Source organism: Phragmites australis, chromosome 2 (genome assembly GCF_958298935.1).
Source record: "Phragmites australis chromosome 2, lpPhrAust1.1, whole genome shotgun sequence".
Classification (NCBI taxonomy): Eukaryota; Viridiplantae; Streptophyta; class Magnoliopsida; order Poales; family Poaceae; genus Phragmites; species Phragmites australis.
The window spans coordinates 26,982,418-27,009,000 of record NC_084922.1 but is presented as its reverse complement, the minus strand read 5'-3'; the positions used below and the strand labels follow the sequence as shown (position 1 = coordinate 27,009,000).

General features: G+C 43.2%; 1 long non-coding RNA gene across 2 annotated transcripts; it reads left to right on the top strand.

The window, feature by feature from the left end:
- The first annotated feature begins 17,104 nt into the window (after positions 1-17,104).
- Positions 17,105-20,595, top strand: LOC133909970 (uncharacterized). 2 transcript variants are annotated; one of them, XR_009908471.1, is made up of 3 exons: positions 17,105-17,443; positions 18,651-18,733; positions 20,459-20,595. It is a non-coding gene; the product is annotated as an uncharacterized LOC133909970 (long non-coding RNA). The 2 variants fall into 2 exon arrangements; XR_009908470.1 differs by lacking the exon at positions 20,459-20,595 and adding an exon at positions 18,903-19,030.
- Positions 20,596-26,583: the final 5,988 nt, after the last annotated feature.

Here is a 26,583-nt window from a genome sequence, read left to right as displayed (position 1 = left end):
GATCGATTTCGAGTTATAGTGAAGTTCTAGGGTTCTTGAGCTTTAGAGCTAATTTAGAAAATTTAGATGAGATTTGAGTTAGGAATCGTGTTGCTAGGTTGATGAGTGAATTCTAGACTCTTTAAACTATCTCAAACATGTCTCCCTTTGGATTGAAAAAGCTCGCAAATCAAATTAGCCATTTTACCAGCGAAGAACAACTGTTCTGGAAAGTTCGGAGACTCCACAGTCCCGAGTCTCCGCAAAAATTCGCAAGGCTCCGCAGTTACTGTTCATCAGGCGATGTGAGGCTTGTAAAATTCATAATAAAATTATGAAACTAGTTGCGTTAGCTTCGTATGAGTATGAACTACGTGTATAAAATGTTGGAACTCAAGAAAATACTTTTGATAATTAATTAGTTAATTCAATGTGTTTCGTCTTGATTAGATCACAGTTAATTAGTGTCATGTCCTAAAATTATGAAACCACTTGGATAATTCATGTTATGATTAGTGCCATCTAGGAAAAATGTTTTCATGCAGTATAAAGCATAATTTTATGGTATTTCATCTTATGCATATTGTGGCATGCATCGTTGTACTTCATTCATTCTCATCATTGCACGTGTTCTTGTTTAGTGAACAAAGAACCGGCGCGTGACACAGCCATGACTGAAGGCAATGCCAATCTACCAGAATTCTACGAGTGTTGTGCGGGTAAGATTAGGTAGTCACCTGAACAGCAAGATAAGCATCTAAGCATATTTCTCCCAGTACTTTGGATCATATGTGTCTAATGTGATAAATTACACTTTATGTATGTTATGCATGAGTTCAAGTCGATGTTGGGTTTATGATGGGTAGAACCTATGTTGATGAACTAATTCTCCTGTCTTGATTAATTGTTGTTTTGTATCCTTGTAGCCTGGGTTTAATATGGTGTTGTCTAACTTAAAATGTTACTCGTGGTGCTTAGCAAGTGCTTAGGTCCTCGATAGAAGTCGAGCGGTGAAATGTTTCATCGTTTGCGAGCATAGGCTTTAATTACTTGCACATTGATCATAATGATGGGTTGATGATGTTGGTTGGATGAGTGGTGAGGATGAGACAAGATGTGAGCGGTGTTAGGGGTGTTTCTCCTGCTCGGATGTAGAGTTCCCCTGGGTAGGTCAGGAGAGGACCCAGACACCGTAGACCGTTTGCATCGTTTAAGCACCGATCGTGGTTGCAATTGGTTTTATCACTTTCCGTGCTTACTACATATCTCATATGGGAACGAAAAGCCGATTATCTTTGTAGCTGTGGATTTTTGGCGTGCGGATCAATGGTGTCTGGCATGAGGCCGGTTGGGGTATCCAGTTTACTCCGAGAGTAGTTCTGGATGACCCCCGCACCTATCGGCGTATGTTCAAATGGTCAGGATTTATTGGAAAAGGACGACATGAGTACCCACTTGTATGGACTTGTGTGGTCATGCAAGTCGTATGGTCCTCAAGTCGTGTAGGTAAAGGAGTACCCCTGTAGGGTGTAAAAATATTTCAAAATACCGCACTCTCGGTCATGAGCATGCTTTTGTCCATTTGCAGTAGTCGTAGAGTTACAAATGTGGATTGGTATGGTTGAGATATTGAGATGGTTTGTTATAGATGTTACTACTATGGTTCCGTTTACGTTATGTTTAGTTGATGTTTATGGACTAGTTTGCTACTTTGGTCTAGTATAGATGCTCACACATATTTATGTCAAATTTGCTTTTACATATGAAGTTTACTTAACCATGTGACCTTTTCTTGCTAAAATCCAAATGCATAATCCTTGGAGTCGGGCTATTTATATGTGCCCCTTTATGAATTATGTCTTACGAGTACATTTATACTCACACTGCTATTTCAGGTGCTACCGGCGAGGAGGAGTTAGTTTTCTGCTACTTCACGTCTACCGAGGGTCGTGGCGGGCATGAGTAGTACATCCTAGTCTGTTGACGTGCTTTTGTGATGGAGCCTAAGGGCATATGACTCCATCCTCATTTTGTTGTATAGTTTTAGTCTTCCGCTGCTTAGTTTCTTTTGTTGGTTAGGAGTTGAGCTGGTCTTAGTCTCCTCATAGCTCTCTTTTGTTGTAAATTATAATAACTTGTTGCATGCTTAAGAACTTGTAATATAATGTTAATTACTTGCTCTTTCTTAAGCTTTGTTGTGATGTATATGTTGGAAAGACATGTGTTCCGATCTTAGGCACAAAACACGTGCCGGGACTACCGGGATGATATTTTGGTTAATCATCAAAGTTGTGATTATGAATAATGATCCTTCTGGTGATTAATTAGAATATTATCTAGACGATTCCTTACATTCTAGATGTCCAAAAATTCAAGCAATTGTTGGGCGTTGCCTAAGTTTCTGAGTGCCTTGATCCAAGAGCTATTTTGCATTTATGTGTGAATGGTTCTTTGCTTAAAATGTGAGATCTTGTACAGATTAGGTGCCCAATCTTTTAGCGGTGTCCCCTTGATCCAAGGGTCTTGCCAGAACTTTGCCCTATTACCATCTCCAAGCACAATTGTTGTAAAGGCAGAAAACAGTGCCTGATCTTTGTGATCACATGGGCTCGACATGCTAGTCTATGGACTTTAATCAGATGCCCATGAATATCATGTCACACCTGGTTTCAAAAGAACAAACCGGATGCATTCCACATGTATGCCAGGATCAAGTTTCATACATACGGTGACTTCATAAGTGACAACATAATAGTGTCATTACATAACAAAAAGATTCATTGCGAAAGGACCTGTAGGTCTTAAAAAAACACTAAGATAACTTCCAGTGATAGTGGGTCCTCCATCCATCCACAGGCATTATCTGAGGGAGTGCCAGCTTAGAACATGGTCTTCAGGTCAAAATATTCCTTCGCCTAAAACTCAGCTCCATTGATTGGGATGTCCTCGAAGTCCTCACCTTCTAAGCAGCATCAAGAGGTTGGGAGAAGGCAAGCATGAGCATATGGAGTACTCAACAAGTGTGGGAAAACATGACATGAAGGTTAAAGGCAAGAAAGGTTTAACTCAGTTTTACTTCATCTATGTCATCCTATTCTAGGACTAAAAAAGGACTTAGCAATCCTATTTACTATGTGTGACGATACCAACATTAAAAGAACAGCTCATCGGATTCCATTCGACTACCAGACTCACCAAATATTCTATATCTGGCTACCAACTCGTCGAGGTACCACCACCTGAGTACCCAAAACCAACCATCCAAGATCCCCACTAATCATGAAGAAGTCCAAGCCCGCTCTTGACCGTAAGCACGTCTCATCTATCAACATTATACTCTGCAGAGGTTGCACACTTTACCCGCGAGTCGTGATTCCTGTTTTGCTTCATAATTCCAAGGTGTATAGCTAGGGTCTCACTACAAAACCATTACAAAGCGCCTCCAAATCCATATGCAACCACTAAGGTTTCACCGCTAACAGGGATTCCATCCACTGTAGAGGCCTCTCTTGTGCCACTAAACTGTCCACTGGTGCATACAGAATAAGGAGGACATCTAATTAATTAGCCAGGCAGTACCCATATAAGCCTCGTGGTTTCCCTGTTTAGTCGAGTTACAGACTTCAAGAACCGATCCTTAGGATCTAAAGCAGGTACTCACACATTCCCAATGCATACACAGCAGCCATACCAACCAAACCAACCTGCCTAGATCCCTATAATCCATGTTGCTACAAAATATTACCCAACCTGATTCAAGTTACATAGACCATTAATCAGATTAACACTTAACCCACCTGACTCTATGGCATGACTAAGCATTGCTACCCCCGACACATAGACTACAACACAAGGGACAAGGATAATCATGGAAAGTACTAATAAACCCTAAACATGAGATTCATATTGACAAGCATGCATCTAAAAAGTAAAAGATACACTATCCGACAATAGGACCAATGTGACCAAGGATACTTGCCTTCAATAGCGGGCTGCTCCAACTCTTCAAAAGTCTGGTCCTGCAGGTTCATGAACTGCTCATCTCCTATTGCAATCGTGCACATCGAAAACAAGCAAGCACAAATATCTCAAAAAATTACACCAAATAGTAGCAAAGCACTATAAAAATCCTATTAATGGAGAGTACTCGCTACTACGATCGCATGAGCACAAGAATCGCCTAAAACAGAGCTATAACAGAAAAGTTATGAGGGTTTGAAGCTTTAGGGGCCTTTATGTAAAAGAATAGGGCTATCTAGTAAAAATAGAAACTTCCAGGGACTTATTGTAAAATTTAAGGAACCTATTTGTAATTATAGAAAAGTTAAGGGGGCTAAAGTAAAATAAAAGTACTGACTGGGGCATTTTTATGAAAATAGAAATATTTAGGGACCTAAATGTAGGATTACCTAATTTTAGAGAATAAAAGGTTTTATTTTTGTATTGAAAACCTATTTGTTATGTAAGCATGATGTCATCATTGACTGGTACTATTGACCAGGCTCGGGTGTGTTGACGTGGCTTGCCACGTCGGACAAGGCTACTAATGTGGCTATGACACGTGGCGCTAACGTGGCAAGACTGACTGGACTACCTCTATTTAAATCTAATCTGTTGATCTCAAAACCGATGGCTGCGATTCAAAGTGGTGAAGGGGTATCTAAACTTCTAATCTTGACCGCATGCGAGAGATCCGACGGCTCAGGGTGATTGGGGAGGGTTTGGCGGCCGGCGGTGACAAGAAAACGGCGCCGCCACCACGCGCATGGCCCGAGCATTGCCGGAGAAGCTCGATCCAATGTTACGAGCTACCAAACATGATGAGAAATGGCGCAAAACAGAGAGGAGGGACAGGGGGTCTCACCGAGAGCTTCGAGGCAGTCAGAGGTGAATCGGTGGTGACCAGCGATGGTGAGATGGCAATGGTGAGGTTGGAGCTCGGTGAGGGCTTGGCTGCAGTGGCAAGAAGCAAAAATGGGGGCTGGGGAAGCTTCCTCGGGGTCCTGCGGTGCTGAAGAACCGGTCAATGGGCCTTGGGGCGCACGGAGAAGGCGGGCGATGGTGCGTGGCGGCGAAACTCACCGGAGCTTCATGGAGGGTAGCTTGCGGTGACGGAATGTCATTGAGGAGTAGCAGAGAAGATCCCCCGTGCTCCTGCGAAGCCGACGGTGGGCTCAAAGTCGTCGGGGAGAGCTTGGACACGATGGACGACACGCGACAGTGCTCTATGCGTCGGTAATGGAAGTGGCAAGGCTACGGGGCTATGGGAATGGGAGGGCGGTGGGGTGCTACGGAGGTCATTTTATAGCGTGGAGAGGGAGTAGGGCCATTGTGGAGTCGTGGGGGGCAGAGGCGGATCGTGAGCACAGAAGTTTCTACCGGCGATTGCAGGTGTGGCACGTGGGAGCGAGAGTGAGCGCGGGCATGGGCGCGAAGGGAGCAAGATGTTGGGGCTAACAGACGGGCCCGGCTTATCGGTGAAAGAGTGAGCTGGGGAGTGGGCCGGGCATCGAGCACAGGGAGATGGTTCAAGCTGGCAGCAAGGAACGAGCGTCACAAACCTACCCCCTTAAGATGAATCTCGTCCTCAAGATTCAAAATGATCAGAGAATAGATAGGGAAACTCTGCCTTCAGATCTTCTTATCTTTCCCACGTGGCTTCTTTTTATGAGTGATGTCTCCACTGTACTTCGCACATGCGAATCCTCTTATTTTGGGTGACACGTTCAATCGTTTCGAGAATTTTGACCAAATATTCTGAATAAGAAAGATCCTCTTGGACATTTAGCTCCTCTATTGGCAGCTTCTCTTCTGGGACTCTCAGACATTTCTTTAACTATGAGATATGAAACACATCGTGCACACCGGAGAGCTAAGGTGGTAATTCTAGTTGATAAGCCACTTCTCCTCTCCTTTCTAGTATCTTGAATGGTCCAATGTATTGAGGTGCTAATTTACCCTTGACTTTAAATCTACGAAGACCTTGTATCAGGGATACCTTGAGATACACGAAGTCTCCAACTTCAAAGGTCAACTCCAGCCATTGATTATCCACATAACTCTTCTGCCTTGACTGCATGGTCCGTGGGTTGTTTCGAATTTGCTGCACTTGCCTTTCTGCATCCCTTAAGACTTCTGGGCTAAACACTTGGCTTTCTCCGGTCTAATTCTAGAATAGTGGGGTTCTACACTTCCTTCCATATAGTGCTTCAAAAGGGGTTATCTTTAAACTTGCTTGTTAACTATTGTTATATGAGAATTCCACATAGGGGGGATTCTTATCCCAACTCTTGCCGTTCTTTAAATCGCATGCTCTCAACATATCTTATAGAGTCCGATCGGTCCTATCCGTCTCCATCAGTCTACGGGTGATAAGCTGAGCTAAAGTTCAACCTGGTGTCCATGGACTCATGTAGACGCTACCAAAAATGTGATGTGGAATAAGTACCTCAGTCAGATACTATCCTCTTGGGTACTCCATGAAGACACACAATCCTAGACATGTGCAATTATGTGAGACTTTGTCCCTTATATGTCTCCTTGACTGGTATGAAGTGAGCTACCTTTGTTAGCCGATCTACTACAACCCATATGGAATCATACCTAGACTATAGGTAATCCCACTATAAAATCTATGCTGATTTCATCGCATTTCCACTCGGGTACTTTTGGTGGTTGAAGCAACCCTACTGGTCTCTGTTGTTCAGCCTTAACTCGCTGGCATGTATCACACAAGGCCACATATTCTGCTACCTCGTGTTTCATTTCGTACCATCAATAATGATCCTTGAGATCCTAGTACATCTTGGTACTTCCCGGGTGAATAGAGTAAGCTGAGTCGTGTGCTTCTCTTAGAGTTGACTCCCGAACAGACTTAGCATTAGGAACAAATATTCTTTTCTTATACCACACCACTCCTTGCTCATCTTTCATGAATCCTAGAGCCTTATCCTCCTTAATGAGTTGTTCGATCTCTAGAATCTTCTCATCTTCTTGTTGACCCTTGCATATATCCTGCTCCAAGGTAGAATCCAATTCCATTACAATTGCTTCTGTGCTGCATAAAATTCCCAAATTAAGCTTCTCAAACTCTTTACATAATCCAAGTTGTCTTTCCTGTATAGTCATCATATTGATATAGGCCTTTCTGCTCAAAGCATCTGCCACTACATTTGCTTTTCCTGGATGGTAGTTGATTCCAAGATTATAATCCTTGATGAGTTCTAGCCATCTACACTACCTGAGATTGAGATCGGGTTGAGTGAAGATGTACTTCAGACTTTTGTGATCCGAGAAGATCTCACATTTTTGCCCTATTAGGTAATATCTCCAAATCTTGAGTGCATGAACTACGGCAGCTAATTCCAAGTCATGGGTAGGGTAGTTCTCCTCGTGCTTCCTTAACTGACTTGAGGCATAGGCTATTACATGGCCTTCTTGCATTAACACACATCTCATACCTTGGCGCGAGGCATCACAATACACCGAGAATGGCTTCTATGTGTTGGACATGATTAGCACTGGGGGGGTGGTTAATCTCTTCTTTAATTCATTAAACCTGGTCTCACGAGTGGGGGTCCACTTAAATTCCTTCCCTTTCTCTAGCAGTTCTTTCATTGGCTTGGCAATTTTGGAGAAGCCTTCTATGAAGTGACGGTAATATCCTGCTAAACCCACAAAACTCCGGATCTCTAAAACGGTTTGTAGTGTCTTCTAGTTTAGAACTTCCTTCACTTTCCCAGGGTCAACGAATACTCCTCCTCTTGAGATGATATGAACTAGGAAAGAGACTTCTTTCAACCAAAACTCACACTTGCTCATCTTGTCATACAACTGATTCTCCCTGAGCTTCTGCAGAACCATCCTCAAATGCTCTTCGTGCTCTTCCTCGTCCTTCGAGAAGACCAAGATGTCGTTGATGAACACAACCACAAACTTGTCCACATAGTCCATGACGACCTTGTTCATGAGGTACATGAAGTATGCTAGGGTGTTGGTGAATCCAAAAGACATCAGTGTAAACTCATATAGACCACAACGGGTGACCAAAGCGGTCTTGGGAATATCCGATGCTCAAATCTTCAACTGATGGTAACCTGACCGAAGATCAATCTTGGAAAAGACGCATGCTCCTTTTAGCTGATCAAACAAATCTTTAATGTGAGGCAAGGGGTACTTGTTCTTAATGGTCACCTCATTAAGTGCATGATAATCGATGCACTTTCTTTGAGTTCCATCTTTCTTTGGCACAAAGATAATCAGGGCTCCCCAGGGTGAGGTACTGGGGCAAATAAACCCCTTGTCTAATAGCTCTTGGATTTGCTCCTTGAGCTCAACCAACTGGTTGGCATCCATTTTGTACAGTCTCTTATATATGGGGGTAGTGCCATGTACTAATTCAATAAAGAACTCAATGTCTCAATCTGGTGGTATACCTGGAAACTCTTCGGGGAAGACATCTGGGAACTTGCTGACTACTCTGACTTCCTCTACTGACTGGGCCTAGTTGAGCTTGATATTCTGTCCTGATTCTGTTATAGCTTTGAACTCCACCTTGGTGCCACATGTATGTGTCAACTGAATTGTCTTGGTGGCGCATCCTATCACTCCATTGAACTTAGCCAACCAATCCATTCCCAGAATAATATCTATCCCTTTAGATTCTAAGACAATGAGATTTGTGGGGAATTCCACCCCTTTAATGGCAAGGATTATCTTAGGGCATACATGCCTCAATTCCATTTCTCCACCTAGAGAACTGACTATCAACCGATTTTTATTATGGCTATCGGCAGATTATGCTTTTCTATGAACTTAGTTGAAATAAAGGAATGTGTTGCTCCGGAATCGAATAAAACTGTAGTAGGGTGAGAGTTGACGGAGAACATACCAAGTACCACTTTTGGCGCGTCATGGGCATCCTCTGTTGCAACGTGGTTGACTCACCCACTCATGAAGTTCTGACGAGGCTGTTGCTATAGCTGACCTCCAAGGTGATTCTGCTGCTGGTTGTTGATCTGACCCTGCATTTTCTTGGGACACTTATGGCAAGGTTCCCAAAGCTCCCACAGCTGAAGCATGGGCCAATGTTACTGGATTCCTGGCCAGTGCGACCTTGTTGCTGATGGTTCTGGTTCACTGGGTGTGGGGCCTAGTAGTTGGAGCGCTACTACTGCTGGGGCTGCTGCTGCCTTGACTGACTAAAAGATCCCGAAGTTTGGTTTGGTGCCCTCTATTGCTGGTTTTGGCCTGCCTGCCTGTACACCTGTCCTGTGGGTGGTGGGTTGAAGCGGGGACGGGTGTTGCTGCCTGAAGATTGGCCCTGCATCATTCGCTTGCATTCCTCTCCTAAATTATGTTTCTTCTTCTCCAGAATGAAGGCTCTATCAACAAGCTTCTAGAAGCTCGGGTACTCATTGGCTGAGAGGATATACTGAAGTCCAGAGTTCAACCCTTCTAAGAAACCATCTTGTTTCTTCTCATCAGTGTCCACATCTCTGGGAGCATAGCAGGATAGCTGCGTGAATTTGGTAAGGTATTGACGCATTGACATGGGACCTTGCTTCAAGCTAAGAAACTCTTTCCATTTCAGCTTCACTTCCCCTATCAGTACGTGGTGTTTGCGGAAGCTGTCCTTGAATTCTCTCCAGCTGATCTCTTGGGGGTCATCATGGGCTGCAATGTAAGCTACCCACCAATCTGAAGCTAGTCCAACCAGCTGGTGAGAAGCGAAGAGGACTCTCTCCCTGCCTGTGCACTGAGAAATTTTGCAGCTTGCTTTCAATGGTCTTTAGCCAATCATCAGCATCCATTCGCTCGATTACCTATGCAAAAGTAGGTGGCTTGGTGCTCAAGAAGTCCTTTAGCTTGTTCTGTGGCTGCATTTGCGGTGGTAGTGGCAGTGCCTGATAAGCTGGGGGTGCATGTTGAAGTCTTGCCACAGCCTACGCCAGTCCCTACAGAATCTGTGTCTGCGCGGCCATCATCTACATGGGGTCGATAGGGTTCTGGTTGGTTCGCATGTTCCATGAGGGAAACGCTTCGGGTGGTCATTCTGGTTGCTACCTCTAGCGTTGTCCCTGTTGGCGCTAGCGTTGTTCTCATGCCTTGGGTTCACCATCTGGCGGTTGCAAAGACACGAGATTGGGAAACGAGAATAGGGCAAGGATAGATGAAGCAAGACAAAGAACTCACAAGCTAATATATATTAAAGACATATACAACTACGAAAGACAAACTTTCACATCGCATCTACACACAAAGCAAACCTAACACACAAGTTCACAGCATAGAAAGTAAACAGGTCCATTACATCATGAAACAAATGACTCTAAATGACACTAAGCAGCTACTGGGGTAGACCACTAGCTCAGGAACTGTCTCCACCCTTAGAAAGGTCCTGCGGTGCAACTCTGGCTCGGGCCTCTCCTCTGGATCATCCTCTGAATCATCAGTTATCATATCTTGAAGGGTATGAATCCTCTCCTCTACCTCGGTGAGCCTCATGTGCACGTCGTCTAGCTCATCAAGGGCTTTGTCCAGCTCCTGGGTCAAGGTGTCGCTAAGGCGAACCTACTCCACCAGTTTGGCGTCACCCTCCCTGTTGGTGTTGGCAAAGGTTTCGTCCAAGCTGCCACTCATACGCTACTGGTAGAAGCTATACTGTGTAGTCTGAATAGTGATGTGGTACTCTAGGCAGAAGACTGAAAGTGCCTAGCGAGCTGCATCATAGATCCCAGCTGCAAAGGTCTCTCACGGGGCAAGGGACGAGCAGATCCTGCGCACCTTGTGGCTGTCGTCGCTCGGGTGCTTCTCAAAGATGATCACCTCCACCATCCAAGCATAACTGTGGTTATTGAGCGGGGTCCTGATCCCTTTGTAGATTGGGTCCTCCTAGTAGCCTAAACCCTTGAGGATCATCCAAAGCTTGTAAGAGAACTCCCCCGCCTGAAGTCTAGAAGAGTGAAACTCCGTGGGTGGCTAGAAAGCCCAAGTAGCCTCTGTGAGAGCTCTAGCAGGAACAAAGCCTCCAACTTGCTTGCGGGGCGTCTGCTTCATGCAGGCCATCTAAAATTTTTGAAAGAGAGAGAGGAGTCAGTAACCATTTTACAAAGGTTTTATAAATAACAGCAATAGAAAGGAGGGCTGAAATTACGCTAGTAGAGTAAAAGATTTTTAGAAATTAGTTTTTGATAGAGATATGTCCTTAATAACGGCCTTTTCTAGCTAGACTTGAATCCTACGGTCAGCATGGTTCTGATACTACCTCTGTCATACTCGGTTCCAAAAGAACAAACTGGATGCATTCCACATGTATGCCAGGATCAAGTTTCATATATGCGGTGACTTCATAAGTGATAACATAATAGTGTTATTACACAATGATAAGATTCATTACAAAAGGACCCGTAGGTCTTAAAGAAAATACTAAGATAACTTCCAGCGATAGCAGGTCCTCCATCCATCAATAGGCGTTGTCCGGGGGAGTGCTAGCTTAGAACATGGTCTTCAGGTCAAAATATTCCTTCGCCTAAAACTCAGCTCCATCGACCAGGATGTCCTCGAAGTCCTCACCTTCTGAGCAACATCAAGAGGTTGGGAGACAACAAGTATGAGTACATGGAGTACTCAGCAAGTGTTGGAAAACATGACATAAAGGCTAAAGGTAAAAAAGGCTTAACTCAGGTTTACTGCATCTATGTCATCCTATTCTAGGACTCAAGGACTTAGCAATCCTATTTATTATGTGTGACGATACCAACATTCAAAGAACAGCTTATCGGATTCTAGCCGACTACCAGACTCACCAGATATTCCATATTCGGCTACCAACTCATCGAGGTACAACCACCTGAGTACCCAAAACTAATCATCCAAGATCCCTACTAATCATGAAGAAGTCCAAGCCCGCTCTTAATCGTGAGCACGGCTGATTGATCAATTTTATACTCCGCAGAGATTGCACACTTTACTCGTGAGTCATGATTTCTGTTTTGCTTCACAATTCCAGGGTACAGAGCTGGGGTCTCACTACAAGACCTTTACAAAGCGCCTCCAAATCCATATGCACCCACTAAGGTTTCACCGCTAACAGGGATTCCATCCACTGCAGAGGCCCCCTCTTGTGCCACTCAACCGTCCATTGGTGCATACAGAATAAGGAGGACATCTAATTAATTAGCTAGGCCGTACCCATATAAGTCTCGTGTTTGCCCTGTTCAGTCGGGTTACAGGCTTCAAGAACTGGTCCTTAGGATCTAAAGCAGGTACTCGCACATTTCCAATGCACACATAGCAACCATACCAACCAAACCAACCTGCCTAGATCCCTATGATCCATGTTGCTATAAAAAGATTACCCAACCCAGTTTATGTTGCATAGACCATTAATCAGATTAACACTTAACTCACCTAACTCGACATCATGACTAAGCATTGCTAGCCCTGACACATAGACTACAACACAAGCGACAAGGACAATCACAGAAAGTACTAATAAACCCTAAACATGGGATTCATATTGACAAGCATGCATGTAGAAAGTAAACACATTCTTGCAATAGGACCAATGTGATCAGGGACACTTGCCTTCAATAGCGGGTTGCTCAAACTCTTCAAAAATATGGTCTTGCAGGTTCATGAACTACTTGTCCCCTATTGCAATCACACACACTGGAAACAAGAAAGCACAAATATTTAAGAACAATACACTAAACAGTATCAAAGCACTATAAAAAGCCTACTAACGGAGAGTGCTCGCTGCTACAATCGTGTGAGCGCAAGAATCACCTAAAACGGAGCTATATCAGAAAAGTTATGAGGGATTAAAGCTTTAGGGGCCTTTCTGTAAAAGAGTAGGGCTACTTAGTAAAAACAGAAAGATCTAGAGACTTATTTGTAAAATTTTAGGGACCTATTTGTAATTATATAAAAGTTTATGGGGCTAAAAGTAAATAACAGTACTGATAGGGGCATTTTTGTAAAAATAGAACAGTTTAGGGACCTAAATGTATGATTACCTAATTTTAGAGAATAAAAGGGTTTATTTTTGTATTGAAAAACCTATTTATTGCGTAAGCATGATGTCATCGCTGACTGGGGCTACTGACTGGGCTTGGGTGTGTTGACATGACTTGCTATGTCGGACAAGGCTACTGATGTGGCTACAACACGTAGCGCTGATGTGGCAAGGCTGACTGGGCTACCTCTATTTAAATCTAATTCGTTGATCTCAAAATCGACGGTTACGATTCAAAGGGGCGAAGGGGTATCTAAACCTCTAATCTTGACTGCTTGCGAGGGATCCGATGGCTCAGGGCGATTGGGGAGGGTTTGGTGGCCGACGGTGACAGGAAAGCGGCGACATCGCTATAGGCATTGCTGAAGCATCGCCAGAGAAGCTCGATCCGACGCTACGAGCTACCAAACACGACGGGAAATGGTGCAAAATAGAGAGGAGGGACAGGGGATCTCATCGAGAGCTTTGAGGCGGTCGGAGGAAGCTCGGTGGTGGCCAGCATGGTGAGATAGTAGCAGTGAGGTCAGAGCTCAGCGGGGGCTCAGCTGCGGTGATAGAGAAGCGAAAATGGAGGTCGGGGAAGCTTCCTCGGGGTCCAGCGGTGCCGATGAACCGGTCAGTGGGCCTCGGGGCGTAATGGAGAAGGCGGGCGATGGTGCGCGGTGGTGAAACTCACCGGAGCTTGGCAAAGGGTGGCTTGCGGCGACGGAATGTCATTGAGGAGCGGTAGAGAAGATCCCCCATGCTCCTGCGAAGCCGACGGCGGGCTCAGAGTCGCTGGGGAGAGCTCAGACACAATGGACGGTGCGTGGCGGTGCTCTGCGCATTGGCAATAGTAGTGGTGAGGCTACAGGGCTAGGGGAACGGGACGGCGATGGGGTGCTACGGAGGCCATTTTATAACGCGGAGAGGGAGCGGTGTTGTTGCAGAGTCGTGGGGCACGGAGGCGGATTGTGGGTGCAGCGGTTTTGGTCAGCGGTTACGGGTGCAGCACGTGAGAGTGAGAGTGAGCACGGGCACGGGCACGAAGGGAGCGGGAGGTTGGGGCTGACAGACGGGCCCGACTTGCCGGTTAAAGAGCAAGCTGGGGAGTAGGCTGGGCTTCGAGCATAGGGAGATGGGCCAGGCCGGCAGCAAGGAATGGGCGTCACATACCATAACCATACAATCCCGAGGGCTCTTGCAAAGTGCTCCAAATCTAGCACACCAAGTCCTCCAAGATGTCTAGGGTGGCATACAGAGCCCCAATTTACGAGGCGATATCCCCCTTTGCATTTTCATCTTTGTTTCCTCCAAATAAATTTTTTTCAAATCTTGTCTATCTTCTTGATTACCCACTTTGGGATTGGTAGTCCTGTAGCATGGTATGTGACCACAGAGGAGAGGATGGATTTGGTGAGCTCCACTCTTCCTGCTTTAGTGAAGTGTTTTCCTTTCCATCCAAGATGCTTGCCGCCCACCTTGTCAATAAGAGGCTGGAAGTGTATCTTCTTGAGCTTCTTTTAGCGTAAAGCGAGCTCTAAGTACTTGCATGGGAATGCTTTTATGTTCACTGGAAAATCTCTTAGGACCTCTTCCAAATTCAGTTCGTCACATCTGATCGGGTAAACCTCCATCTTGTCCAGGTTAGATTCAAGTCCAGTAGCCTATCCAAGGATCTGGAGAAGTTTTTTATGGCCTTCATCTCTATGTGGTCTGCGTTTGCAAAGATGACAGCGTCATCGGCATACAATGATATTTTAACTCGTGTTGTCCTTGCTCTTATAGGTTTCAGAATCCCTTTTTCAGTCACCATTTGTAATATCCACTGCAGAGGGTCAATTGCCAATATGAACAACATTGGCGAGAGAGGGTCTCCTTGCCGAAGTCCTCTTCTATGTTGGATTGGTGAGCTCGGTTTGCCATTTAAAATGAAACTGGGTGTAGATGTTGCAAGGATGGTACTAATCCATTCTCTCCATTTTGGTCCGAAGCCGATGTGCTGCAACATTTCTAGCAAGTAAGACCATAGCACGGAGTCAAAAGCCTTAGCTATATCAAGCTTTATGAATAGTCCAGGTACTTTATTAGCATGAAGCTCTTTGACCAAATTTTGTACCTAGAGGAAGTTGTCGTGAATGCTTCTCCTCTTCACAAAGGCACTATGATTAATTGATACCAGAGCCAGCAGGTGCGGTGCTAAACGGTTTCCCAAATTTTTTGAGAAAATCTTTGCAACACTGTGAATAAGGCTTATCGGTCTGAAATTTGATATTCGAGCTGCCCTTCCTTCTTTGGTATGAGCACCACCTGTGTAGAGTTTAGGAGATTGAACATGCGCCCAATGTTATTGGCCAGCTGCTGAAAAGCCTTAAATAAGTCCTCCTTAATAATCTCCCAGCATGCATAAAAGAAAGATCCAATGAATCCGTCCAGGCCTGGTGCTTTATTCTTCGGCATTTCAGTTATGGCAGCCTTTATCTCCTCTATTCTTATGTCTTCATCCAGAGTTGCCAGGTCAGCCGGTTGGTAGTTGAGCTCTTTCCAGTTTAAAGATACATTTCTTGAGAATGTCGATCCCAAATGTTGGGAGAAGTGTTTTGTGATTTCCTGTTCTTTTTCTTCGTGTGCAATCGCCAACCCATTTTGTGTGCGCATGATCTAAATATGATTCTTTCTTTTCCTTCCCTTAGCTCGAAGATGAAAGAGCCTAGTGCTTGCATCTGCTGTCTTTATGTTTGTAAGTCGCGAACGCTGCCGAGCTTTGATTTTGTCTATTGCCACCAGCCCCTGGTATTTATGTTTAAGTCTCTTCCGAAAGCCTAGTTCCTCTTGTGTTAGTAGGCAGTGCTCTTCAGCTATGTCTAATCTTCCAATTACTTGTTTTGCAATTGCAATTTGCAATTTGATATTTCCAACTGAAAGTTTGTCCCATCTGCACAGTGCTTTGGCTGTTCTTGTGAGTTTAATATGCAAGGTCCTTATAGCGTCAGGTGAGTAAACGCTCTTATCCCAGGTCTGCTGGACGACCTCGTGAAAACCTGGCATGTGTAGCCAAAACTCCTCAAATCTGAAACCTTTGTACTTGAAAGAGGTTGTCTCTCCTTGCATTATCATAGGACAGTGATCAGAAAGAACTGAGGCGAGAGCCTGAAGGTGTGCCAAGGGAAAGATCTCCTCCCATTGAGAGGAGCACAAGTCTGTCAATTCTCGTCATGGTTGGATTGTCCTGACCATTTGTCCATGTATATTTGCGGCCATTTAAGTGCAGTTCCCTGAGTTCCATGTCATCAATTGCTGCTTTAAATTTTCCCATGAGATGTCTGTTTAATATCTGATTGTTTCTATCCTCTGCTTTGTATATGAGATTGAAATGTCCAGCTATGAGCCATTCAGCCTTGGCCGTGGTCTTGAGTCCTCTGAGTTCCTCAATGAAGTCCAATTTTTCTTGCTCTGTTTGAGGTACGTACACTCATGTAAGGGTCCATTCGATCCCATCATCTTTCATTTGGATGCAAACTGTAAGCGTGTTTGTTGATCTTGAAGTAGACATGAAACTGAAATTCAATCCTGATGCTGCTATCATTATTCCGCCTCTTGTTTCCGCAACCGGCAGATACAAATAATTTTCAACAAAACGTTGGCCCAGGGTCTCTATGATGGTTTTGGCATTCACCCTTGACAACTTTGTCTCCTGAAGGCAAACGATGCTGCATTTGTAGAGTGCACCATCTCTTTTACTGATGATCTCCGGATCGCCTGTTTAAACCTCTGACATTCTAGTTTAGCAGTCTCACGTATCTTTGTGACATGGACAATAAGCGATAACAATTATGATCTATACTATAAAGCGTGAGTTTTTTCATAATTATTTCTCCATGTTTGCCCGGCGCACCGCTCGATTCCAGTCGCCTGGACGAGCCAAGAGCATCGACCAAGTGCTCGCCCAGGCGCCAGACTCCGCCGAATCCAATGCCAGTGTACCAAATCCGGTTTCCCCCACCATGCCGTCCACACAAGATGTCCCTCAACCTTCTGTCTTATCCATCATGTATTACATTTTTCAGGGAGGTTCCATCCTAGGAGGGGAGAAGAAACTGGAATGTGAGGGATGTCACGATTTTCTTTGCACATGCTTGGTTTTTGGCCAGTAATGCGATAATCTCCATTTAACCGAATCTGAAAACATTCTCAACCTTCTGTCTTGTCCTTCATGTTCCGAGTGATTACATTTTTCCGAGTGATTACATTTTTCAGTATAAAATAAATGATACTAGATCGAACTAAAAATTGATCTCCAATACCAATTTCTGAATAGGCATTAATACAGAGATGGACCAAACTTCTATTTTTTGTGTTCTCGACTTCTTGTTTGCTGACTCTGATGTCCTTTTATTTTCCAGTGCATAACAGAACTGAAGGATTATGCACCCGGTATGCCAATAATTCTCATGGGGACAAAGCTTGGTAAGAATGATGCAATTCCAACCTTTGAGAAATCTAACCTTCTGTGCTTATAATGCTTCATTCTGTTAGTTTTTTATGGAAGAAGTCAAAGGGGTTTCTGATTACACAGGATCATATTTGGTGGTTGATATTTTGACACCACCTTTCGACTTTGTTAGGACTTAGCACATTGATCTTAACAAGCACTTTTTCCTTAGTAGCAAAGTAGTCCATAATCATATCGATAATGATGGCAATGAAAGAAGATCAAACATGCAGGCTGTATCAATCTTTAATGGATTAAGATCTTGTTTAAAAAATTACACACTTTGGCTTTTAATTAGCAGGCTAAGGTGATATAGCATGGCAATTTTTTGTGGCCACCATATAAGGAGAAATAGCATCATCCAAACAAACAATATTTTGTGCAGGTTAATCTGGTAGGTTTGAGACCCTCAGTATAATGAATTAATGATGATAACCTATCAATATCTGGAATATCCATTATAATGATAAGCATGTATTCCCAAACATTAATACAAGATGATTAATGAGCAGGACTCGATTTCCTGCAGATTTTTCATATGAACTAATTGATGAATAGTAAGCAGTGGCATCATAGTTACAAACCAAATAGCAAGCAAGCATCTACACCTTGATTTTGTGGCGTAGAGCTCGATTTGGCATGGGGAGGATCTCGAATCATCGGTGTGGAGGTCAATTTCGTGGTCGCTTGCCGCCAAGCTCGTCTATGGATGCTCGATTTTGAGATCTGCCATCGCTAGGTCAGATGGCGACAAATGCGCCACCACTGACATAGGGACTTCAAGTTCTCTGCGCATGCGGGCAGCATGCTCTATCGTGAGCTCTTCCTCGCCGGAGGCTATTGCTACGTGACTTACTCCTCACAGGAGCGCGCCTCGGTGGAGGAGCCGGTGGTCACCGTGGGTGCTGGGTTGGAATTTGGGAGAATAGGGGAAGCACTGAAGAAATGAACTATGGAAGGGACGAGAAGGTCATTAAAAATGTGATGAAATTTTTCATGTGCGTTGTGGCCAAACAAGCGCTTACACAGACTCTTAGCTATTTAAGTATCCTAAAATAATTATTCCCGTTGTAGGTTTAGGTTCTTGTACAGTTACATGATGATGTAATATTTTTATCTCTCTTTAAGAGTCTATATAAGTGTGTATGTATTGTATGTGCCATAACCCATCCATAACAATAGGTTGAATAGCTGAAAAACGCGGCATGTCACCATTTTTCAGTTACTGAAGAGGAGATAACGGTCGGTCACTACCCTATAGCGATGTAAGTAAATACTCAATAGATAGTTCTGAATTGGTACTTAGTTTATTTTTTAATTTAATTAGATGAGAATGAATTTATAGTTCATTTTTTAAAATTTTAAATCGATTTAATAATCTAAAAAATATAAAACTTATATCCTATAACCTTATATATGGACAGCACATTGCAGATCACTTAGAGTGACAATTTCTGCTCCTCCTCGCCGGCTGGAGGTAGAAAGGGCTCCAATTCCGGCAAGCCATAGTGCCGTGTCAAGGCGGAGGAATAAGGAGCTCATCGGGTAGAACCGGCTACCCATCGCACCCATCGCACGATGGGAGAGATGGGCTCGATACTTCCGATTCGATTGCCGAGCGGGACTGTATGAGGTGGCAGAAGCAAGAGCTGGGCCGGTCTCACTCCCATCAACTTCTGGGCATTAAACGGGCCGGCCGGGTCTCACCTTGTCACCAGGACTCAACAACACAATCTTGGCTGACCTGGCTTCCAAACAAAAGGACCTGGGCTTGCCTGACTCGTAGTGAAGCACGAGTTGCAGGGACGACGGGCGATGGCCGATGGAGAATAGACCAATGAGCCTGCAGGCTCTGCAGGACCGAATAACATATATACGAGTCACATACCCTTCTTGTTGTTCTATAAAATAGTTATTCTACATCCACTCTGATCCCTTACGCCTACCATGTGTCCAACGTCTGCCTGCTAACTGACCTGTGCCCGCCTCACCCCTGCGCCCGCACCTCTGCCCGGTCACCGTGCGCCTCCACCGCCCCCTCCCTCCTCAGCCCCCCTTGGCCCACCTCCGCTACTCAAGCTACTAAAGATGATAACTACTGACCACTAGAGCATAACTACTAAACAAAATTACTAATACTACTGAATAAACTACTGATACTATTGATAGGCAACTTTACTATAACTTGGAACTACTAAACAACTAGTGATACTACTGAACAAACTACTAGCGACTACTGAACAAATTTACTGTGATTTAAAACTACCAAACAACTACTGACATAACTGCTGAACAAAACTACTGACAGCTACTCAACTATACTAATTATAGAACAATTATTGAATGTCAACTATTAAAGAATTATTGAATGATAACTACGGAGCAACGCTATGGTGACACGTGGTAGTCGCAGGCACGCGACACGTGACATGCGTAGGTTGGACGTGCGTGAGCCTATTGTGTTGTCTGAGGTGTAGAATAAGACCAGGTGTAGAAAAGTTATTCTACACCTCGGTTATATAATGTCACACGTATATATGTTTATATATATATATATGAGAGAGACGTGAGGTGATTAAACTAGGGTTGCCCCTGATTCGATACTTCCTTCAACTATCTTAGAGTCCTACTATATATGTCCAGGTTGTGTACACCACATGTATGATTTTTATCATCATACGAGTGTAGCTGGATCATTAAAGTCGTCTCCACCAAATAAGTTGTCTTTCCTTATTTTTGCTATTCTAATATTCCATGCTATTTTATCACCGCAGCTACAGTAAGAACTCTAGAAAAATCTATATAATGGCACCAGTAGAAATCTACTTTAATTCTTAAAGCTCACCAATCCCCTGAATTTTACCCTTTCAGTATGTATACATGTACAATCTTTTGATGCAATGATAGATCACGAGTTCATTTTCTATTCAATCAACTTCTGTCACAATTCCTACTCTAATACGTTATCATTTCCTGCTATATATGTCCAGGAACTCGGCATTACACAAGTTACCGTGAGCCGATCCCAGGTAGCCAACCCGCGTCCACCCAACATAGATGGCATTCAGTTATTATTGACTGTAGATGCAAGGACACTATTACACTCATCACTATGTTTGAAAGTTTGCATGCCACGTTTTCCTGCAAATAATCCAGAACATACTCGATTCAAAACCCAAGACATCAAATTTGACTAAGTTTACAGATTTTATATCTATTTAGTGGAAAGCAAGAACATACTCGATTCGAAACCCAAAACATCAAATTTGACCCGGCCATGCAACCAACGATCAATGGTGAGCGAGCATAGCAGACGCCGCACGTCCACAGGGGGGGATTGCGATCAGTGTGGTGTATGGCGCTGCAACGAGTAAAAATTGGCGAGCTTGGGTGATAATGACCAGAGTTAGTTTTGGGTGCCCTGTTCTTGACAGTGATCGGGGTTTTGTTATGAGAATAGTCAGTAGGTCATCATGTGTGATCATATTTTCGGAGCTTGTTTACATGCTGAGCTTGGGTTTTACAGTTGGTTGATGTACCTGGTTCGTAGCACAAATGTGAATTGTGTCGTCCTAGGCCGGCACTGAGAACGACATTGTATCGTTGCATGTCCTAACAGCTCCCATGCCAAACTAATTTTTAGGCTGACCAGCGGTGAGTAATAACAGAAAGAGAAAAGAGAGAGGATAGTGCCATCATTATTGATCCGAGCTGTTATGCGATTCCCACAGCTACACTAAAGGGCTCATTTGGCAGGGCTCCAGATTTTTTCAGAAACGTTTCGATTTTAGATTCTTCTTGAAAACGTTTCTCCGATGAATCACGTTCAATTTTCTGAAAACGTTTGGCAGGGATTCTGAATTCAGATTCTTAAAGAAAAATGACTTGAGTGATTCTCGAAATGGGTGAAACACCATTTTGGGTGATTCTCCTCATAGTGTTAAAAATGAGAAACATTTCAGGTGATTCAAGGTGAACCGTTTCACGTTTTGGTGCGTTTAGTAGAAATTCTAGAGAATCACCCGAGAATCTGAAACGTTTCTTGTAACCAAACGAGACTAAAATGCGCATCTGAAGTTTCGTCATATCAATAATGTCGAGTAGGTGGCCTGCGTGGCCGTGACAGCCAGGTACATCAACCCAAGGTAAGAGCTTTGTGACTGGTTCTTGCAAGGAACAGACAGAACGAAAGGGAGGGGTTACTTATGGCCTGAGAGTTCATCATTATCTGTGCAGATGCAAACAAGATTATTTTACCATATCTTTAGATGGTGAATTGTATCGTCGGACATAGATGAGTTGTTTATAAAGTATTTAGATTTGGAGTAAAATAAAATTATTATGAGTAAAATACATGAAAAAATTTATAGTACACATCAATCGGCTCATAGAATAAAATGGTTGTTAAAAAAACTCATTTTTATTAACCGATTATATTAGAAGATTGTTTTAGGTACTCTAAAGCATGTGAAGGATGTGCACTGCCGTTGCTGTATGGCATCTCTCTATACTCTAAAGTCCGTAGGGCTCCCCAGCCTCCGATTGGCTGGCTCATTAGAGCACCAAAACCGTACAATTTATAATCTAATGGCCAGATGATGGGCTCGTGAAGCCCACGTCACGCCCTCTAGGCCAATTTGCATGTCGGCCCTTCGAGAAATGTCCAGACCTAGCCTTGGGTACGACGGCCGAGGAGATGGCCAACGCCGGTGCTGACTTCTTCTTCCCGGCCTCAGCGCCGACGCCGATTCTCCCAGTCACGACATCGACACAGGCAGTGTCGGCAGCGGCAACCTGATGCCCAGCCTCCTGTGAGCCCATGGAGCTCGCCCCTTTCAAGCCCGTGGCCGGAGCCCTCGTCGACGCGGGCGGCAGGGTCGACGCAAGTTCATTCCCGACGATGGTGGCAGCACAGCAGGAGATGCTGCACGAGCAGTGGACCAGCTCCAACACCTCGTCATCTCTCAGTGCCGCTCAGCGGTGTCAACTTAGTACATATTTGGTAGAGATTTTAGAGCAATATTTTGGTTGAAATCAGTGAAAGTTTTGATAAATAATAGTTTTTACTCATTAAGTAAAATTTATGGGAGTGATTTTCTAAAATGAACTAGAAGCTGGAAAGCTGAAAAAAATAGCTTTCTTTAATTCACTTCTCACACAGAATCACTTCATCTATATATTTTATTCTAGAGAATCATTTTCAACCACAGAATCACTTTCTCTAGGGAATTACTCCCCGTAGAGAATTTAGATCAAGAAGAGTTCTATTAAATAGATTCTTACTCGCCCAAGAGATGGTTAGTAGCTCCCGTCTCTTATTCCTGCTTCTCTTAGGTGGTGTTTGATTCGTAGGACGGGATGAGATGGAGTAAATATTTGGATGAAGAGTAGTGGTATAAAATGGTTCGAAATTATGAAATATTTTTCATTGAATGCTGTGACATTTTCTCCATTGGATGATGTGACACGGTTTTTTTTTCAAGTAACACGGAGATTATTTTGAATGAATTAGCATACAAAGTGTTTGCGGGGAACCTATTCCATTGAGTGCGAGTGAAACTTAGGTTTTGATGGTGTTAGGATTCCAATTATATGTTCCCATTTTTTTTTGGCTTCTACGTTTTTGCGTATTGGTATTTGTACTTTACAGCGGCTAGCTACAGATCAGGTGGAAGGTTATTTAGAGTACTGAATTGGTTAAGTGTTGAATGCCTTAGCAGATTAGCACCACGCAAATGTTCAGGGTAGGCTCTGCTTAATATTAAAATATTCTTAACTTTGTTACTTTGATAGCTGTATATAATATTGAGACGATGGTTTGCAGTGTTATGAGTTGTTATTGCCAAAAGTGTGAATTTTAAAATGTATGCTGCAAATTCTTTGAAGATTGCTGGATATACTTTTAAGGTGTTGCAGTGTTTTTCGTGTTAGCCATCTTTCTGTGACATTAGCTTGGTTTAACCTTTGAATGTTCGCTGCATTTCACGAGTCCTCATCACTGTTTTTTAGTTAAATTATTTTGGTTCATCTGTGGACTAAGTACCTTTGCATTTGTTGTTTCTCGCAGGCTGCTTGTGCATTGTCCGTGCAATTCTACAAGCAAGCAACAGAAGTGAACAAAAATTTCAGTTTCTGTGCATCTCGACCCATGGGATACTTGGCCATTGGTATTGAACATATGTCGTATACAGATGGAGACAGCTCCAGCACATTTTCGTTTCCAACAACAAATTAGAGAAGGCATTGCTTCACACGCTATATTGACTATCATAGGTATGGCCACACTTTTTCAGAAATTATTGGTGTTATTTCAATCATTGATAGTGGTAACTATAATTCTGTAACAGATGTGTAGCTACAAAAGCGGAGGTGCTCCTGAGCACAAAAAGTTTGCCATGACACGTTCTCTAGGCCTTCGTGAAATGTCGAATCCTTCGCCAGGTACTCTCCCTCAATTAAAGATGTTCAGATGAGTCATGTTTACTTAGATCGACTCGAAGCACGATACTGTATGTACGATTCAAGTACGCCACGGTTCGAGTCTAGACGGGTTGGACCGATACGGCACGAGGCCCCTGGCTATACCTGGGCCGAGCGCGCGGCACGATAGGCCGACCTAGCCCAGCCTGGATGTTTTGGGTCGGTACAGGCATGAGCACGGCACACCACGGCCCGACACGGCTCAGGCACGCGGCGACTCAGGAGGCACGGCCGGCTTGGCACGGCACGCGGCGGTACGAACGGCCCGGTCTGGCACGGCCCAGCAGGCACGCCTGGGTCGGCTGTAGCTGTTGTGCGTGGGCTTGGCACGCGGGGGCACGTGGGGCACGGACGACACGTGGGGGCACACGGGTTAAACGGGTCTGGAACGGGCCGTTTAACCCGTTAACCTGGTATTTTGAATTTTCTAACCATTTTGTGACCGTTGAGCTCCAAAAAATTCAAAACAATTTGCAAAAATCACTATTTTTCACCTATAAACAGAGGATCACCCTGTGCTTCCATTCCACACCAGCAACACCATTTGCTCTCTTGTCTCAAAGTTCTTAAGAATTAGCGATAATTTGGCAAAATTAGTTTGAATTGTTGTCAAAAATCCGAGCAATTCTAAATTGTTGAGAATTAGCTATTTTTTCTCCAAGGACTCACAAGGGATTACGACCCCTTAATACCAGTGTTGCAGGTGATGATAGACCTAACGGTGAACCTCCTGTTGGTTCACATGTAGGTGATGTAGCAGCACCTCCATTGTCAAGCTCTACAAGTGTACACGTATCAGCAAGTACTAGCTCTAAAAGTTCAAGAGTCAGTACTTCTGAAGTTTGACAAGACTTTGAAAAGTTCTACAGAGAGAAAGATGGGGTAAGTGTCAGGTATGCTATGTATTATATTTGCAAACATGAACTATCTGCAAAGCCCTCAGGTGGAATGGGATATTTGAAGAGGCACGCCACAACTTGCAAGTGAAAGAGTGGAGCAGCCATGAAGCAGACGGTGATGCAGTACAACCCTGACGGCTCTGTTCGCCATTGGGAGTATGACTCTGCCAATGCTTAAAAAAAGTTATGTCGCTTCATTGCAAGAGCGGATGTACCACTCAACATCGGTGAGTGTTCTGCATTTGAAGATTACATTAAGTAAGCTCATAATACTAGGTTCACGCCTGTTTTTAGATAGACAACTAGTAAGGATATGGTAAAATACTATAATACGTGTCGTAGCAAGCTTAAAGAAATATTACAAACATGTACATTTTCAGTTGCTTTGACCTCGGACATATGAGCAGGTAGGGCTAGAGAGGATTATCTTAGTGTTGTTGCTCATTTTGTTAATATTGATTGGGAATTAGAAAAAAGAATAATAAGTTTCCGGTTAATTGATAACGCGCATACCCGTGAAAATATTGCTGAAAAAATATCTCAAGTATTTAAAGACTTTGATCTTACAAATAAAATATTTTCTATCACTTTAAATAATGCCAGTGCAAACTCTAGAGCTATGAATATTTTTAGTCCGTTGTTTAGTACATATGATGAATCTTTCTTGTTACATCAACGATGTGCTTGTCATATTATAAATCTTATAGTAAAATCTGGTTTGATGAAGTTGTCGTAATACCTAGATGATTTTCGTACTACAATATCTTTTGTAAACTCCTCTAACCAACAAATTGCATCATATAACGAATATTATGTTGCAATAGGTGTGCGTCTATATAAGTTTGCTGTGGACATACAGTTAAGATTGAACGCTACTTTCTTGATGCTCAAACATATTATATCATATAAAAGTATATTTGGTGTGTTTATTTATACACACTATTATCAGCATAGAGGTCAAACTTTACTCACGGAAGCATATTAGCATGTTGTTGAAAGGATACTAGAGTTTTTTGAATTTTTTTATGATTTAACTGTGATTTTATCATGAGTTTATTATCCAACATCTTGTTTAGTAGTGCATAATATTGTTAAAATTGCTACTCATTTAAACATGTATGAAAATGACAATCTTCTAAGAGATTATGTAGTTCCTATAAAATCTAAATTTTTAAAATATTGAAAAAAAATTCCTTTGTTGTATGCATTTGCCTTTATTTTAGATTCCAGAGTTAAAATCGTAGGTTTTTTAAGAGTTCTCACGATTCTAGGTGATATTCTTGGCCATGATTATTCTACTTATTATATTAATATTTATTCTAAGTTATTCGATATTTATAGTAAATATGAAACAAAGTATGCTGGAGTTCGCTTGCAACGTCCTCCACTAGCACCCACAATAAGTAAGAAGACGATAACGTGAGAAAAAAATATTTGGTGGAGGTTCTTCATCAAGAAATTCAGACTCTTCGTCACGATGGTCTACGACTACGAGCGTTGGAATTCCAACATCCGGAGGGGAGCTAACTACCTTCGTCGACAGTGACGTTATCAGTCATGAACAAGAAAATTTTAACATACTGTAATGATGGCATTAGCACAAGATGAATTATCCAGTACTTTCACTATTAGCATGAGATTTGTTAACGGTTATCGTATCTACAGTTTCTTCTAAGACTACCTTCAGTCTTACTGGAAGGATAATCGAAGAGAGAAGAACAAATCTCACAAGTGAG